At 39.8% G+C, this 9,707-nt stretch overlaps 1 pseudogene; it reads right to left on the minus strand.

The window, feature by feature from the left end:
* Positions 1–63: 63 nt before the first annotated feature.
* LOC110285331 lies at positions 64–651 on the minus strand (annotated as a pseudogene).
* Between the last annotated feature and the right edge of the window lie 9,056 nt (positions 652–9,707).

Raw genomic sequence — 9,707 nt, forward strand, 5'->3', positions numbered from 1 at the left:
CTTTCCCCTTTCCCCTTTCCCCTTTCCCCTTTCCCCTTTCCCCTTTCCCACATGAGGGAAGCTTTATATCTTGGTCTCTTCCTCCTTGTACTGAGTCTTGATGATCTCTTCCTTCTTTGCCTGGAGGCGCTCCTCCCGGGGCTTTCTTGCTTCCTTGGTCTTAGACCTGCGAGCCTCAGCCTGGTCAGCCAGGAGCTTCTTGCACGGCCTTGTCTGCCTTCAGCTTGTGGCTGTGCTCCATGAGAATCCACTTGCTTTTGAATACATTCCATTTGACTTTCAGGTACAGGCTATGATACATACGGTGGGCAATCTTCTTAGATTCCCGGTATCTCCTGAGAAGCCAGCACAGAATCCTCATCTTTCTCATCCAGGTCACCTTCTCGGCATCTGAGCATTGGCAGTACCCTTCCCCTTCCCTATGCCCATATGCCTGCCCTTCTGTCCTTTCAAGGTGTTTTTCCGGCATTGAGCTCAGGAATGGATAGTCACAGGCTTTCAGATGATCAGTCCACGTTTGATCAACTTCCTGATCTGCTGACTGGTGTTGGCACTGGCGATTTCATTGATCTCAAGGGGGCCCAACCAGAATTTTTTACCACAGCAGAGGACTCTAGAAGCAAGCCCCTTCTGTGGTCCGAGCATACTCATGGCTGCAGACGCAGTTGCGAAAGACAAGACTCACTTTCTAAGAGTGAGAAAAAGAAACAGTAGTGATGGGTCTACTTTCTGCCTGATGTGTTCCACCGGCCCTTATAGCAGTCAATAGCATTTTTCCTTCTTCAGAGGGGAAGAGGGAAACTTTGAGAAATCAGCTCTGCTTTAATACTTCCTCTTCCATTGTTGACGTCTAAGTGATTTCGTGCAAAGTGACATAAGCACTAAAATTATGAATTGACAAGCTGGAAATTTATACGTTTCCAAACTGTCGTCAAGTCACTCTGCCCTCCTAAGATTTGCATGCAGGAGAACCTGAGCTAGGGACCTCAACAGTCAACTTAAGACAATAGTTAAAAGCAGGCTCTACTCTACATGCCTATAATCTCAGTGGCCTGGAGGAAGGGACAGGAAGATCCAGTTTAACCAATATTACTTTCACACACTAACAGTCATGCACTCCACTTAGCTCTGCACCAAGCTGGGAAACAAGAAACCCTAAAACAACTTGTTACTTAATATAAGCCATGCAAGTTAATAGCTTCATCGATGAGTTTAAATTTACACTTGATATATGTATGCATGTATGTATGTATGTATATATGTATGATATATTATGATATACATAGAAGGGCAGAAATACCATACATCCTAAGTTAAGAAGCCATCCTCTTTATGATCTTAGGAATCTTATTTGACTGAAGTGTCCTCTGTGTCTTCAACATACTCCCTCCAAACCTATGTCCTGCATCTCGATGACATGGAAACTTAGAGTGCCTACTCTGTGAATTGCCACGGATTTATATTCTCTAGCTGTCCAATTCTATTCGAATGGATCAAGAGTATGAGACACATTTTCCTGGATGAAAAGTAATGTTTTTAAATTCCATACTAAACTTCCCTTTTAAAGAAATGAATGGCATTCTGCCCCGAGACATAATACAATTATCATTCCTTTAACCATGGCTGTCCTTACCCTATTCCTGTTCCTTCACAGTGCTTTGGGCAAGTGTCTTAGTTAGGGTTTCTATTCCTGCACAAATATCATAACCAAGAAGCAAGTTGGGGAGGAAAGAGTTTATTCTGCTTACACTTCCATACTGCTGTTCATCACCAAAGGAAGTCAGGACTGGAACTCAAGCTGGTCAGAAAGCAGGAGCTGATGCAGAGGCCATGGAGGGATGTTCCTTACTGGCTTGCTTCCCCTGGCTTGCTCAGCCTGCTCTCTTATAGAACCAAGACTACCAGCCCAGAGATGGTCCCACCCACAAGGGGCCTTTCCCCCTTGATCACTAATTGAGGAAATGCCTTACAGTTGGATCTCATGGAGGCATTTCCCCAACTGAAGCTCCTTTCTCTGTGATAACTCCAGCTGGGTCAAGTTGACACAAAACTATCCAGTACAGCAAGTGTAACCCTTGCTGTTTATTTACTATGCTGAGTATGGCCATTCAGACTCAACAGATACAAGGTGAAAATAAGACCACTCTCGCTTTTACTCATTGCTATTAACCCGCAGTTTTCTCTTGTTTCTGCTCGTGGTTATTGGCATGAGAATTTGAAGCTTCTGTCTAGCCTATCTCTGACTTCTTAAGGCAAAAGGGCAGACGAACTTTTAGAAAGATCGCTTAGCCAATGAAGGTTTAGCTTCAGCCTTTGTGTTGAATTTTAAAGACTAAGTCCAAGATTTTCATCCCCTATTCATAACTTTATTCACAAATGGATGCCATGTTTTTCTCTACCCACAATTGCAATGACTTCCACATCTAATACTCTGATATCAGTATAGAGAAGGGATTTTTCTATCTCCTCATAAAAAGGAAAATAAGCCGGGCGGTAGTGGCGCACGCCTTTAATCCCAGCACTTGGGAGGCAGAGGCAGGTGGATTTCTGAGTTTGAGGCCAGCCTGGTCTACAAAGTGAGTTCCAGGACATCCAGGGCTACACAGAGAAACCCTGTCTTGATAAACAAAAACAAACAAATAACAAACAAAAAAAGCAAAGTAGACATTTGTGACCTGTTGAAAACAGTTTTATAGGAGGTTAGCTAACATATCGATGGCATCTTTGAAGCAAAAGCTGTGTCATGATGCCCAGGTACAGTTTAAAGATGAAAACTAACATGACCTTTTACAAGCTAATAGGGCCATCGAAGTAAATAGAACCTAAGTCTGGGTTTAGTCGCATATCCATAGAATAAGAAGACCCAGAAAGGCGGTAGTCCACCTTTAAAAACAATTGCCTCAATTTCTAGTTCTGGAATCCATGACAAAATGCAGCTCACAGCTTTTACCAAACCACAGACATATACATTTGATAAGAGAGATCTGGACTCAATTTAAAGCACAAAGATTTCATTTAATTTCCCAAAGGGCAAAATGATGATAAAAGAAAAACTAATCTTTAGACTGTGAGTGGAATGCTTGTGGTTGTGGCGATATTCTACATTATAAAGAGTAAGTAGGTGGGGTGCCCTGTCTACTACTCCCTAGCTGCTTTAACTCTCCAAAGCAGGGGTGAGGCTCTGAAAGTCACAGGAATCTCTATGCATTGTGTCCTCTAACTCTTGCCTCCAGTGGAGCTGTCCAAGATGTTTATGGAGAAAACCAATAATTTTGCTTGCAAGCAGTCATCCTTGGAATGTAAACATACGAAGAATCTCCTGATTAGTGAGGTCTAGCGGACCTCAGCATTAACCTGGGCGCCCCAACAGCAAACTGAGGACATGTGAGACCTGTGAAAGGGGAAGCGCAAGAGGTAACGGTGGGATTGAACAAGGAAACATTTTGTTAGAACTTGCAGAAATGTGGCAATGGCAGACAATGCAAATAAACAATGGTCGGTGTTTATGAATATGGCTATAAATCTGTGCACATTTATAAATGAAATTTGCTTCTGCATACAAAATACTCACTTCCTTGAAGACAGAATTAACTTCAAAGAAACTGCTAAAGTTTTATTCTCTCCCCTGAGAATCCCTCCCACCAAACGCATAACCTTTTCAATGATTTTGCCTATTTCACGTTACGAACAAAAACTAATTTTTGTTCTAGTCAGAAGACAATCCAGGACAAATACTGTGGCCTTATAAGATGTGCTATCAGTACTATTTTCCAAATGGTTAATTTCTAACAATAAAGCCAATTTCCCTTTAGCCAGTGAATGTCATGTTTTCTCATCTACAGAAAGCCAGGCTTCTTCTGTGGTCTGCAGATTACAGACAGTTCTTGATGAGTGTCAGCTTGTACTTGCCTCTCCTGACTCAGTTCCTTTGATTGTCAAAGTAGTGAGCTTCAGGTTTGAACCTGTGGCCTTTTTATATACAATATAATATATGCTATTTCAAATATATAACTAGATTTAGGTAAAAGAGAGTCTTTACCTATTGTAAATCTCTAGGTGAATAACACCCTGGATACTACCTTGTACTTGCATTCCTGACTTGATAAATTCAGAACATTTCCCAAGTTGTCTTATTTAGGATTACTATTGCTGCAATGAAGCATCTTGAAAAAAAGCAAGTTTGGGAGAAAGGGTTTATTTGAATTATACTTCCACATAGTAGTCCATCATTGGAGGAAGTTAGGACAGGAAGTCACACAGGGCAGGAACTTGGAGTAATTTATCCAGAGACCATGGAGAGATAAGGGTTACTGGCTTGGTCACCGTGGCTTGTTCAATCTCCTTTCTTATATAACCCATGACCGTCAGCCCAAGGATGGTGCCACCAAGGATAGGCTAGAAACTCCCCCATCAACCATTAATTAAGAAATTGTCCTACAGCAGGATCTTTTGGAGGCATTTTTTTCTTTCCAAAGGATCTCTTCTTTGAGTCCAGCTTCTGTCAAATTAACATGAGACTAGTCAGCACTCAAGGGCTATAATGAGAAACATGTGCTTGGATTAGCGATTTTTTTTTTAAATGTATGAAGTTACTAATGTCATTGGACAGGAATGTTAGTTATTTTGATGGGTGAACAATGCTTACATGGGACTACACTGAGTGCAGCTACTTAAGCTTCTTGGATTATAAGAAAAAACGTCATTTAGGACTTTGCTAATTCTACGCGTGAATCATCTTTTACATTGTGTCTTTCAATCTGACAAAGAAGTAGTTCATAGAATTTTTAGCAGTGACTGTATAAACATTTCAAACATTTTCTCCCCATCAGTAGCAGTGCACTCTCCTTGCAACATCCCCAATGCTCTGGATTCTCAAATGAAAGACACACACACACAACCACACACACACACACACACAAATACACGCCTACATACACACATACACACAGATATACACACAGACACACGGACACACACACACAGACACACACACACACAAGTACACACACAGAGCCTTCTATTTTAATATGCCTTAAACAGGGCAATAGCTGGGTCACTCCCACACTTCCACATTGCTAATGCTTCCCTTCCAATGCTCCTTAATTATTACTTACTAAAATCTATATTCCAATTTGCTATCCTAGACCCAAATACGGGTTGGGGTAGGGGCTTAGGGCTGCTCTTTTTTGCTTTTACATGGTTGTATGGTCTCACCTCTCCAGCTCTCAAGCCTGATCCCTTTCCTTCCCCAGCACGGTGGTTCTTCCTCTTCCTCTCTCTCCTGTGTTCCTTGCTGGAGAACATCAACTCCCACCTCTGTCTTCCTGCCCAGCCATTGGCCACCTACACCTTTCTTTACCAATTCGAGCCAACTGGATGCAGAGACAGCAGTGTCATACATGCAGACATCTTTATCCCCATGTAATTTGAGAACCCAGTTAATACAAGCAATAAACCAAATCCACAACATCTTTCCATCAAAGTAGTTCTTTAGTAAAAAAAAAAAAAAAAAATTAGTAAAAATACAAAGGTATCTTCCTGATCTCATGGAAATATTCTGTAATAGTCATAGTTTTCAAATATTAATATCATTAAACTAGTATTTTTTAAAAGATTTATTTATTATATGTAAGTACAGTGTAGCTGTCTTCAGACACCCCAGAAGAGGGCGTCAGATCTCATTATGGATGGTTGTGAACCACCATGTGGTTGCTGGGATTTGAACTCAGGACCTTTGGAAGAGGAGTCAGTGTTCTTAACCTCTGAGCCATCTCTCCAACCCCTAAACTAGTATTTTTTTAAAAGCATTCTCCATTGTTTTTCCTTTTTGATAGAATTCAGCTTCTCATATAACATGAAAAGTTTAGAAGGAGTTCTGATCTGTACGTCATACTTCCCCCTTTCGGGATTAGAAAGCCAATGCTGGAAAGCAATTGCTACCCCAAACTGTAGGAATGCTGATGAAGTGAATGGATGGGGAGGGAGAGGGGAAGCAGCTGTGAAACCTATAGCACCCTTAAGACAATTTTATGGACCTTACAGTCAGTGGAGGACATATTTTTTAAACAAGTGATTATAATGTGTAGATAGGAATGAGACAGAGGGAGGGTTGTTTCATCATGATGGTGATTAGACACTGGGCAATTCATAAATAGATGATTACTAACAAACAAAACGGCATGAACAAAGCCAATGAAACGCTAATCAGTGTTCTTAGAATTGGAAAGAAATGACTAAAGTATAATTCACAGCTATTTATTACTTGTTTATTATATTTTTGAAACTGTCTCAAAATGTTCTTAGAATTTAACAATTCATGACAAAAGTAATTCTATGTGCATACTCACACAAAAAGGAGGCAAATGTATTGCCTTGGCATCTTCAGTCAGAAGAGTCAGCACAAAACTCAAGAGTCATTTCAGAGCACTCGTTGATTCCTCTCTGATTTTTCTCATATATAATTCATTAAAGGCTTGCAAATGTCAATTTGCAAATCAAAGGCACATTTGTATCTTCAGGTTTCCACATTTAAAAGGAGAAGCGCATCCACGTTTATGTGGAATGAGGCATTTTGATTTAAAGTTACCTGTCAGCTTTCAGGAAAGATGAATATTCAAAGACATAGGAAGAACCATCCATACAACAATACAACAAGAAAAACATCATTGATTGTTCTGGGAGGTATTGAATAAGTTGTGTACTTAAAAATCTTAGAATTTTAAATTGCCTTTCCCTGTGAACATTAACAGAAGAATGGGCTCCAACTTACTGAGTCTTTAGATTTAAGTCACACCATTTATAGTCTCTAGAGCAATATTTGGTGAATTCTTTTGCTAAAGGGTCAGATTATGTAGATATTGCAAGCTGTGGAGGCCAGTCTTTTTTTTTTTTTTTTAGACAGGGTATTTCTGTGTAGCCCTGGCTGTCCAGGAAATAACTCTGTAGACCAGGCTGGCCTGGAACTCAGAGGCCAATCTTTTAAATCTATGTAACTCTACCTTGACATATAGAAGTAGCAACAAATCAGCACACGTGACAAAACTTTTTTCTCTCTTCTTTTTATTTACCCTTGTCTCATATAATGCATCCCCACTGCAGCCCTCCCTCACTTATTAGGGAAAAGCAAAGAAGGGACTAGGCTGGTTCCATAGCCCTCAGGCTGAAGGACTATACAGTTAACACACATTCTGTGGCCCTGTGCTTTTCATTGGATCACAGTTTGATGCCTTCTAAATTTTCACTGCAATAGTATATTAGGTGACACCAGACCTACTTGGACAATTCCTGTTTATTAGAATCAATTAGCAAAAATGTAAAAGAAAAATAAAAACAGCCCTCACTTGAACTTGCCCAAATTAATACATTTGCATAGATATAGAAAAAAATTTCCAACAAACAAGAGTAACCTATAAAAAGCTGTTTAAATAAGAAATGCATATGAATCAATAGCTTTAATTTTTGTTTCAGGGGAGTCTCCTTAAATTCACAGAAGCAGAAGATAATGAAGAGACCAAGATGTTTAGATTCTACTTCAGACTTTACTACTAAAAGCTCATGACCTTCAGCACTCTCATCTCCATAACTTTTATTTTTGAAAAATGAAGAAGTTGTGAACTCCATGAACTCTTAAGGTTTCTTTTTTCAAAACAGAAAATTGATAGTATTATAAATGAAATAGATTCTAATATTATCACCAATCTTTGGAAAGCACAGCAAGATAGCCAACGGCAACTTTAGCAAAAACTTTTCAATTATCATTACAGTTTCCACTACAAGGGAATATTTTAGTTATATTTCTAGCAATTCTCTAGCTGGCTTTATAGAATGCGTACCATTCTTCCCAGACAGATGACTCACTGGAAAGTGCTCTGGCTGCACACTTAAAGGGAGGAAAACAAAGTTCAAGAAGTCAAGGCATTCAACCGTTTAAAGCAAAAGCAGACTAACCCTGAGTCCAGAAAGGAAGTCATTTCACAGTCTTTAAAGATGGTGGAAAAGATGCTGAAGTATAGCTCTTCACAGATGATAACTGCACGTGGGGAGGGGGAAGGACTAAGTTACTTTTAAGGAACTAGTCATTGGGAATTTGGCCATGCTCCAGTGAATATATGGATAACCAAAATTTGGACTTGGTGTATTTTTTCCTTCCTGGGAGAAGGTTTCAAGGGTGGGAGGGTGGACCTGATAGGAGTAGAGTGCATTGTGTGAAATTTTCCAATGATTAATAATGATATTATGTTGGAAACAAAGAAAATCAAACATCTTCACTTGAGAGTTTATAGAGCTGCACCCTATCAGAGTGTCAGGATCTTCAGATTTCTCTCTCTCTCTCTCTCTCTCTCTCTCTCTCTCTCTCTCCTTCCCTTCCCCCACCTCTTTCTTTTCTAATGGCAACTTTAAAATTGCAATATGTGATTATTATTTAGTTACTTGTATGTTTCAATCAGTCTCAATCAAAATAATTTTTCAATATAGGATATCAGGCTCTCAGAAGTTCACCTTTCAAATAAAGACCGGAAGAGAAAATACTGTGGAAGGATAGGGCAAGAATGTAGTCTTTGTTAAGCACAACAAACTCTTTCAAATCTACCTTTCCAATTAGCCAAGCCTACAGGGAAACAAACTTCTGTGATGTACCTTCTCATGGAATCACACATTTTGAATAGTGCTATGAACACAAGTTTCCTATCCTTTTGTACAGTGTGTCCACTTGCTCTGAACTGTCAAGAGTAATTTTGCATTGTCTCTGTCATCTCAGAATGATGAATAGTGATGCCTGCTTGGATGACCTGGTCCTCGAGTCAGTCAATGGGGTCTGCAAGAGAGAAAGAGTGGGGACTGAGGGGCAAGAGATGCAAAGAATAGAAACAAAACAGGCTGTTAAGGATCTAGTCTCAAGTCTTGTTTATTGAAAGGCAACTATGGGTATATATGCACTCACTGGGGAGTACAGCTGGAGACACTTAACCACAGGTCCAGTATGTATAGGAGGAAAACAAGATATTATCAGAGTGTGTTCAGCTGTGGTGGGCATCTTGCAAAAACATCATGCTAGGAAAGCAAATCTCTCATCAGGGTGGAAAAGACCACCTGTAAGTAAATAGCCCGAGCTGACTGCAGAGATGATAGCCACTTTCAGCTAAGAGTCAGCTCCCAATCCTTGGACAGTATTGTTTTTCTATAAAGAAAGATAACTACAAAATTGAAATTTTCTGTTTAAAAACAAAGAAGAAAGAAAGAATGGCAAGCAAGACTTTAATGCCCTCCTTTATGATCTTTAAAATAACTGGGGACATATAAAAGAATCCTCAACCAGTAGCTGCTTACCATCGTGGAACCAGTGTTGGCAATATTGACAACAGATACAAGACTATTTTTCTTGGTCAGTTAATAAAATGGGTCCTAACTTGCACGATCACAAGATGAGCAGTGCTTCTCAAGGCGGCTTCCAGCAGATGGATGGCTGGTTGTGTAACTTGTTGCCTCTGATTGATCAGGCAAAATGAGCAGAAAGTCTTTCCTGTATGAGGAGCAGATTTCATTTCAAGTAGCACACATTTAAGGCATAAAGTGTCTCGAGAAGAAGACACCATCAACAGCTCTCAATTTAGTCACATTCCTTAGATCATAAATACTTGCACTGAAATCCAAATAGCTGGAAGATAATTTGAGTTAAACCACAACACTGCAAGTTTAAAACATGACAA

Source organism: Mus caroli, chromosome 19 (genome assembly GCF_900094665.2).
Source record: "Mus caroli chromosome 19, CAROLI_EIJ_v1.1, whole genome shotgun sequence".
NCBI lineage: Eukaryota > Metazoa > Chordata > Mammalia > Rodentia > Muridae > Mus > Mus caroli.